The sequence below is a fragment of the Pinus tabuliformis genome, chromosome 2_2 (assembly GCF_031772625.1).
Source record: "Pinus tabuliformis cultivar Carrire ecotype Pingquan chromosome 2_2, CPIR1, whole genome shotgun sequence".
Taxonomy (NCBI): Eukaryota; Viridiplantae; Streptophyta; class Pinopsida; order Pinales; family Pinaceae; genus Pinus; species Pinus tabuliformis.
The window spans coordinates 614,140,819-614,150,547 of NC_142300.1; positions in this window are offsets into that span (position 1 = coordinate 614,140,819).

Below are 9,729 nucleotides of genomic sequence, written 5' to 3' on the forward strand. Positions count from 1 at the left end.
AACCATACAAAGATACACTTGGAGAAGATGTTAAGAAAATAATATATGAATATTGGATGAAAAAATCACGTGTTTCACCAAAAGTAAGGGATATGATGTGGTGAAGAATAATACGAAATCAGTATGAAGAACATGTAAAACATATCTCTGACACCACTTAGATAAAGTTGTTAGATAAGTTCATAGAAGACAATCATGGAATTAATGTCTTAATCTATACTTTTTGGCAACAAAAGACATGGTATGTTAAACCTATCACTGTACGCGGCACTTGTTGTTGTCGTTATCATGTATACTTTCAATTATATTATGACACCTTCCTTAATTTTGGTAGAACATTTTTGAAACATTCACCTCCTCCTTCCACTTTCCATGATTTTATATCCAAAATTCTATTTGAAAGAGACATCATGAATTTTTTTACCAAAAGAAATATGTTGGTAGTAAAAAATGTGATCATTGTGGAAATTTGACTTTGTTTCAAAACAAATATCGTATTGATATTAATGATCAATCACTTTCCAACATATAATTGAAATGGAAGAGATATGAATATATACATACATCAATTGGTTCAAGTAGTAGTATAAGTGCTAGAATGATTGATTTACAAAAAGAAGAAAATTATGTGATGAAGTTTTTGAATAAGTTTGAGATCAAAAATTATAAATACACCAAGAATTATCATAGAGCCTGATGGCAGGACCTACAATTCAAAAAATCCCGTGAAATTTTTCCACCAGGGACCATTTTGTCGATAGTTGATTTTGCATAAAATTACACATCTGTTGCAAAAATTGAAATACAGAGTGAATATTATTATTATTTTGGCCAAGTCTCTATGCTTGTCCATGTTCTATATAGACATGCCAAATAAAATTTTGATCATATAGAAAGCACCAGTGAGAATCGATATATTATTAAAAAATATCATTTTTATATCAGCGATGATCGTACACATGATACACATTTTGTACAACATTTCTTTGAGAAGATTTATGACTCATTGAAAGGTCGTGGAATAAAATTAAATGAACATTGGATATGGTTAGATGGATTCATGGGTCAATTAAAATCTTCATGATCATTCTTTTGGTTGTGTCGTCTTCATATGAAAACCAACATTAAACATTGTTGGAATTTATTTGCAATTGGTCATGGAAAAGGAGAACATGATGGCGGAAGGGCAAGTATAAAATGAGCACTTTGAAGATATCAAATGGACCACTATGCGAAATGACTAGTCTCAACTAAACATGTTATTCAATGGTGCATTGTTGCACTAAGCGATGAGACTAACCCATTAACGGAGGTAAGTAGGTATGTACATATACACTAACTTGTATATATTTTTAATATATGATAATTTTTATTAATTTTCTAATTTAAAACATTTATAAATTATATAGTTTAAATAATTGATCAATGATTATCGTTGATATATAAAGTGTATTTTAAATAACATATTTCAATTCTTGTTTCAATTTACTATAGGTGTTTTTGGCATATTGGAGTCCAAGATGTAGATAAATCGATTACAAATGAAGCTAAAATAGTAAAATGGACTTGAAAACTACATTCAATTGAAACAAAAGAGTATCAAAATGAGTTTTCATTTGATAGAAGAAAAGAATCTTTTTTTTTTTCATGTTTGCATAGAGGACACACAATTAAATGATGTTTGTGAAAACAATATGTATGTGAAATCTTGGCAACATACAAAACTTAATACAAAGGGGAAAATGTCACTTGCAAGCTTTGAAGAGATGGAATCAGAGGAGACTATAGTGTCATATGAAGGTGATCGAGTTTTTGATCTTGTTAGAGAAGGTAACATTTCAATTGCTTTCAAAGGATATGTGTGTGTGTGTGTTTTATGTTTTTAAAATCATTGTGTATAAGTATCTAGATAATAGTTAAAATATAGATCTAAATAGATAATAAAATCAAGTACATGTTGATAACTAATTTCTTGTTAATTATGATATGAATTTACACTTTTTTTTATTGTGCAGGGGATGTTTTTGTTGTATTTTTACCCATTAACAACATAGAAAATGTCAAGTATTATTTGATGCGGTGCATTGAATGAAAGATGAAGTTATTGAAGGACTATGATGATAACAATTTTACATATGAAAGAGTGTCTATTATACTAAAAGGATGTTTTTTCCAAGAAACTCATCAAATCGAGATTCATTTTTACTTTCAAGACTATCAACCTAATGCCATAAATTGTCAATATAGTCACTTGGTGTGTGCAGTGGGCATGAAGTTGATAGAAATTCAATCAAGAAAAAAATTAAAAGTTAAAAAATGGAGAATGTTGAAAGATGACCATGAACAGATCATTAAGGATGGCATTCCATTAGAATTTATTTAGTTGGACTACCCAACAATATCTTCTCCTTGTATTCATCTTTGAGAAAGAGTTGAAGTAGATTGTTAGCCTTTATTTTTGTGCACTCTTAGGCTGTCCATTCTCGATTGTACTAAGTATTAATTTTTTTTCATTAATATGGTGGCTTTGTTGTTAAGTTAAAAATAAATTCAAAGATCTAAAATACTACTATAATTTAAGGACATAACATATGGCAATTTTTTTGTTTGTTGTTGATTATACACCTATCATGTTTTCACTGTATTTTTCTTTTTTAATGTCATCATTTTATCTTTTCAAATATTTTTATTTCTATCTTAGTAACATTTTACTTTATTAAAATCACATTATGATAAAAAATGAATTATTAAAAAAATGCATTTTATTGTGTTTGTCCTATACATGCAATGCATATAAAACCTATTAAAACTAATAATGCATACTCCACACATAGTATTTAATACTTGAAATTTTCATTTACTTTAATGCCAATTTTGAGATTAATGAAAATTCGGTTGATTCAACATTGCAATTTTTAATTCTCAATCTCTAAGCTTTCTCAAATTTCCTGAAAAATACAATTTAGTATCTGAAAGTAGACTTTAAGACAAAGAAGGTAATTTAGAATGTATGTTCTATAATGCAATTTTATATTATGTTTGCATTGAACAAATTTATATCAAAAGTTAAGTATCAAACCACATCCACAGTAGCTCTTCTATACAAGATGATGATCTATTCATGAATGCAAAATATATACATGTACCATGTTTTATAATGTGTAATTTTAAGTTATATGACTGTTTTGTGCATTTACATCATTATAAGATTCATGAATGCAAAATGTACCATGTTTTGTAATGTTAGGCCCCTATACTACTAGTGTAACCCCTTATTGTTATTAGTACAACCCCCTTATTATATTGTTGTGCCCATGTAGTCCCCATATTGCTATTATTGTTCCCTTACATTATTATTGTTATGTCGGCTTTGATTATATTATGACCCCTTAGACTCCTATATATAGAAAGGAGGTCTTGTCATTTGTATCATCCAAGAATTGTTCATTTATGTAATGTAAAGGAGGTTTCCCCCTCGAAGACGCTGAATTCTAAGGCGTTGATCTATCTTTTCTATCTTTTTGTGAGCTGGTTTCATAACATTTGGTATCAGAGCTGTGGATTCTAGGGTTTCGCTTCTCCAAACAGGTCATCGTGGGATTTTCGCTATAACTATTTCGCTACAAAGTTTCAGAAGCTAAGAAAAAAACCCATTTGAGACGAAATGGGTTTGAACCTTGGCTCCGAATTTCAGATCTTGTCTCGCTATATTTTCGGAGATATAGTCTGAGGAAGTTAGGGTTTTTGCAGAGAGGGGCATGTTTGGTCCCTATACTACTAGTGTAACCCCTTATTGTTATTAGTACAACCCCCTTATTATATTGTTGTGCCCATGTAGTCCCCTTATTGCTTTTATTGTGCCCTTACATTATTATTGCTATGTCGGCTCTGATTATATTATGACCCCTTAGACTCCTCTATATAGAAAGGAGGTCTTGTCATTTGTATCATCCAAGAATTGTTCATTAATGTAATGTAAAGGAGGTTGCCCCCTCGAAGAGCCTGAATTATAAGGCGTTGATCTATCTTTTCTATCTTTTTGTGAGCTGGTTTCATAACATGTAATTTGCAATTTTACTATTCATTAAATAACTTGATAAAAAATCTTCATAAAACCTAAGAATAAACCCAAATCCTTATTATCTTCTACTAACATTATAAGAATCATCATGCAAAATGTACCAACTAAATGCAAATTTACAAACATTGCTTCATATTCATGAACTTATATGTAAAACCTTTAAGCATCAAACCATGCATCATGCAAAATGTAACATGTTTTAAATAATGTTTATTGTTGATTAAACTCACAAACTATAACTTGAAACCTTACATCAAACAAAGAGTTGGAAGTTAACTAGAACAACCAAGCAAAGGTTGATCCATGAGAACTTTGGTGGGTAATAATGAAATCCAAAATGGCATGCATTCTACTTATCATTTAACTTGAAACATACATCACTTGAAAATTTGGTATGGGGAAACTGTAACTATTACAAAGGGTATCAAAAGTTGGGTTCTAAAACTCTACATATGTGAGCCATACAAAGTACCAACTAAATGCAAATTTACTATAGTATGTTTTCTTTGAGCAACTTTATATTAAATGTTAAGTATCAATAGCCCTTCTATACAAGATGATGATCTATTCATGAATGAAAAATGTATACATGTACTAGATGTTTTATAATGCAATTTTAAGCTATATGAGTGTCTTAGACATCTACATAATTATAAGTTTCACGAATGAAAAATGTACCATGTCTTGTAATTTGCAATTTTTGTAATTTTGCAAATTTACAAACATTGCTCCATATTCATGAACTTAAATTTAAAACCTTTAAGAATCGAATAATGCATCATGCAAAATGTAACATGCTTTAAATAATTTTTATTGTTGATTAAACTCACAAACTATAACTTGAAACCTTACATCAAACAAAAAGTTGCAAATTAACTAGAACAACGAGACAAAGGTTGATCCATGAGAACTTTGGTGGGTAATAATGAAATCCAAAATGGCATGCATTCTACTTATAATTTAATTTGAAACATACATCATTTGAAAATATGGTATGGGGAAACTGTAACTATTACAACGGGTATCAAAAGTTGGGTCGCAACTTTATTTTAAAAGTGAAGTATCAACCCGCATCCATAGTATCCCTTATATACAAGATGATGATTTATTCATGAATGCAAAATGATCTATATTTATATGATTGTTTTAGACATCTACACCATTATAAGATTCATTCAAACGCAAAATGTATCAAGTTTTATAATTTCCAATTGTACTATTCATTAAACAACTTTGAACAAAGCCTAAGAATCATCTACTAACATTATAAGAATCATAAGGCAAAATGTAACAACTGAATGAAGATTTACTTTCATTGCTTCATATTCATGAACTTAAATGTAAAACCTTTAAGCATCAAACCATGCATCATGCAAAATGTACCATGTTTTATAATGCAATTTTATAGTATGCTTGCCTTGAACTACTTCACGTTAAAAGTAAAGTAGCAACCCACATCCATAGTAGCTCTTCTATATAATATGATGATCTATATTCATGAATGCAAAATATATACCATATTTTATAATGCAATTTTAAGATATGATTGTTTTAGACATCTACACCATGATAAGATTCATGAATGCAAAATGTACCATGTTTTGTAATTTGTAATTTTATTATTTATTAAACAACTTCGCAAAACAACTTCACAAAACCTACGAATTTGAAGCCAATTCCATATTATCTTCTACTAACATTATGAAATTCATCATGAAAAATGTACATAAAATCCAAAATTAGCATATTAAAGATCAATTCATAGTAAAGAGTTCTATTTAAAATATGTCCAAAATTTATACAATTATAAAAGTAAATATAATAAAAAGTTGTCAAATAAAAATACGAATCAAAGAGATCAATTCATAATAAATATTTTCAATTTAAATATGTCCAAAATTTATATCATGATAAAAGTAAATATAATAAAAAGATAGTCAAATAAAAAAATGCATCAAAGTGAATCTCCCTGAAATATATGATCTATCAACATCCTGATGCTCTCATCAGAATCATGGGTGCCTTGCACAACATGTGTAATATGCATATATACATAATATTGTGTACTTTAAAATTAAATTTCAATGTTTTAAAATTAATTGAGAATTTAATCATAAAAACATAATTATCAAAGGTTTCAAATGTAATACCCCATGGTTTCCCCCCTCCATTGCGCCCTTGTGGAAGCCATGTACAACACGTGTACACATATATATTAAAAATTTAAAATTGCACATGAAAATGAATGAATTCATAATATTAAAAAAAATGTCACAACTTTTTAAAATTGTGTAGGCGATCCAATCCTCGAAGTTGACTCAAGTTTCAAATTCCATGCAATACCTCGTGGTGTTCTCCCTACATTTTCCCCTCATGGATACCCTATACAATAAATGTACATGTATATATATTAAAAATTTAAAATTGCACATGAAAATGCATAAAATCGCAATATTAAAAAAATCAAGTGACAACTTTTTCGATATTTCTAGACGATTTAATCCTTGTAATTGACTCAAGTTTCAAATTCCAGGCAATACCTCGTGGTGTTCCCCCTGCATTGTACTATCACAGATTCCCTGTAAAATACATGTACATGTATATATAAAAAAATTAAAATTTCACATGAAAATGCATAAACTTTCTTCAATTTATAACAAAACAAAAGTGAAATATTCAATACTTGTGACAAGCGAATATTTGACACATCTCCTAATAGGGAGGAAGAGAGTGGCATTGTGTCGAAAACACTGGATGGAATCGAAATCTGTTAACATTTAATTATATATGTAATTATTTATTTTACAAATATGTCTTCACAATACCGATATAATAAAAGTAAATTAATAGTATCAACATGAACTCTTCAAAAAAAAACTAACATCTCTCAACATATCTTGATTTGAACCTGAACCCGGGACTATGATATTATCTATATTTTCGTTCAACAAATGACGTAACTGAAAATGGTGAACATATGATACATTCTTGTTAGATTATACATAAAAAAAATTACAAAATTTATGTGAATCAACATTACATTAAAATATCCACCCTAAACATTAACACATGCTGATCCCATGCCCTTTTCTTCATGACCAATTAGGTATTTCCAACCATCACGAGAAACCTTTGCATGTTCTTTAACCTCTTCAATATTTGTATTATCTATCTCCTCATCTCATTTGTAACAACCCTAGTTAAAAATACATGGAAAAATATATAAGACCATGGTTGATGGGACACGTATTCCAAGTTGAATGTTGGAAAAAACATCCTAGTGGGTGTTCATTTCGGTTATTATGGCTAAAGGAAATTGGAAAAGGAAATGGTAAAGGCTTTGGAAATGAAAAATGGCATTTTTGGCACATTTATTTATGAAAATAATGGAAATTAGGAGAAAAGGAAGGTGAAAGGTCATAGGTTGCATGTGAGGAGGAAAATTAAGGAAATAATGGAAAATGAATAAAATAGAGGCCTCATTGTCAAAAAGGCTTCTGAGGATTAGTTGGAAAGATTTTGCTCCAACCTTTTGTCAGTTCAGTTTTGGAGCTCTCTCATTATTCTCTTTCTCTATCTCACTCTTGGACACTTAGAATTTTCTTGGAGCACTTGGCATTGGAGAAGAAAGGAAAAATAAGGCAAGAAGAATGAAGGAACAAGCAAGGAAGAGCATGATCAAGCATCTAAAACAAGATTCTTTGCAGGTAGTGATTTGTGTGTGTGATTTCATTGCTAGATTTGACATGCATGTTATTGCATGTGCTTCTTTTCTGTCATGGCATGGGTTTTGCTAGGTGTGAATTATTTTTCAGCCTAGCCTTGCCATTTCCGGATAACTTTGATGAGATGGGTTCTCATATTTCGGTTGATATGGATTTCCGGATGGATTGAAAGCTGAGTGGTGGATCTCTGAAATGACAAAGACATGGCCTAATGGTTCGTAAACCAAATTGTGGATCATGGTATAATCACTAGCCTAGTAACCTCTGAGCCAGAATGTGGGTTATGGTAAAGCCAGGATTGTGTGTCTTGGTGGGCCTAAGAATCCTTATGTGTGAATGGAAGGATATACGGTAAATCTAATAGGTGGATTTGTCTCTGTTGGGCCTAGTAGTCCCCAGATGGGATGTATAGTAAATTCTGTAGAGTGGGTCTTAGTGTAGGTCCTAGTGATCTGTGGATTAGATTGTGGATTACAGTAAAGCCTAATAGACTAGGAGGCACTAAAATTAATCACATTATAGGTAGAAAACTCCAGTAGCATTCATGTTTGTTTGATTATTTTTGGTTGGTTATGAGTCCTACATTCATGCTTGGAATATGGCACGAGGGTGAATGGATGAAAGAAAGATTTGGTTCAACCATGTCTACGGTCGGGTGGTACGTGGAAGTCCTAAACTTGGTTGGATTTTCCTATGTCTAATAAAATCTAAGGTCTTTTTCTTTTGTAATTATTTATATGTGGATTTAATGGATGTTATCTCATATTTTCATGGTTTTATGATGGTTATAAGCATGGTTAATTCACTGGTTCATGTCATGGTTATTTCATGTATTGACTTGTGATTCTTAAAATGATGGTTGAAGGACCTAATTGATGTCATAATAGTTCAAGGGAGAAGGTGGTGATCCTTCTTGTCATGTCTCATAAGATTTTTTAGTCATTCATGCTTTGTCTTAAACTCTAGACCTGTAGGTTGCATTAATGCCAAATGTTTGACAAAATGTCAATCCTAGTTGGGGATGGTTAGGCTTAGTCCTAGAGTTAGTTTTTGGTTTATTAGTCTTGTCGTCATGTGTTTAATGGATTCCAGAAGTTACAACAAGTTCTAGGTAGTGGCTGAAATTCTGGGCTTGAAAGGTGCCTTACATCCTACGGACTCTAGCATAGGTCTGCTGGAAATAGTCCCTGCATGCAGGCATGCGGGCTTGTGGGAGCATTCAGAGCTCTCTGGACACTACCACGCCCATATCATGGGAGCGTACAGAGGTTTAATAGCTTAAAAACTCAGTGGAACCCAGGGGCATGATACCTGAGTGATTGGGATGGGTCCTGGGAGTGTTGTTGCTGATGTGGAAGGTACGTTTGATGTGTTTCCATCGATTCCACTTCCTTAAGGTTGCCTAGGGGTTGAATACTAGGATAGTAGCCTCTCATCACATGTTTACCCCGGTTGGCCGGTTACATGGGTATATATGGAAGGAGGGTGTTACAGAGTGATATCAGAGCATGGTTCACCCCTCAGACTAGACGCGTGCTGTATTGGTCATGCATTCATGTCGGTTTCATATGTGTTTATTATGCTTATAGTCTACGTGCTTGTTGAATTTTCATGGTGTTTATCATGGTTGTAGTGATGTCACCATGTGAAGGTTGATGGTGTTGTTGTGGGATGTGTCGTCATGAGTGTATGGTTGTATATGCATTTGTTATGAATGTTGGTGTTTATATGTTGTTATGCATCCATTTTCATGGTGAAGGTTGTTGTGTATGAGGTCACTGTATGAAATTAGGTTATCATGATGCTATTGGTATGTTATGATGCTAATGTGTTGGATGACATAGAGCACGAGATGTAGATCATTAAAGTGAGGTTGCAACACTAGACTTTGGGGCAAGAGAAAATCATCATATAAGTTTGTAT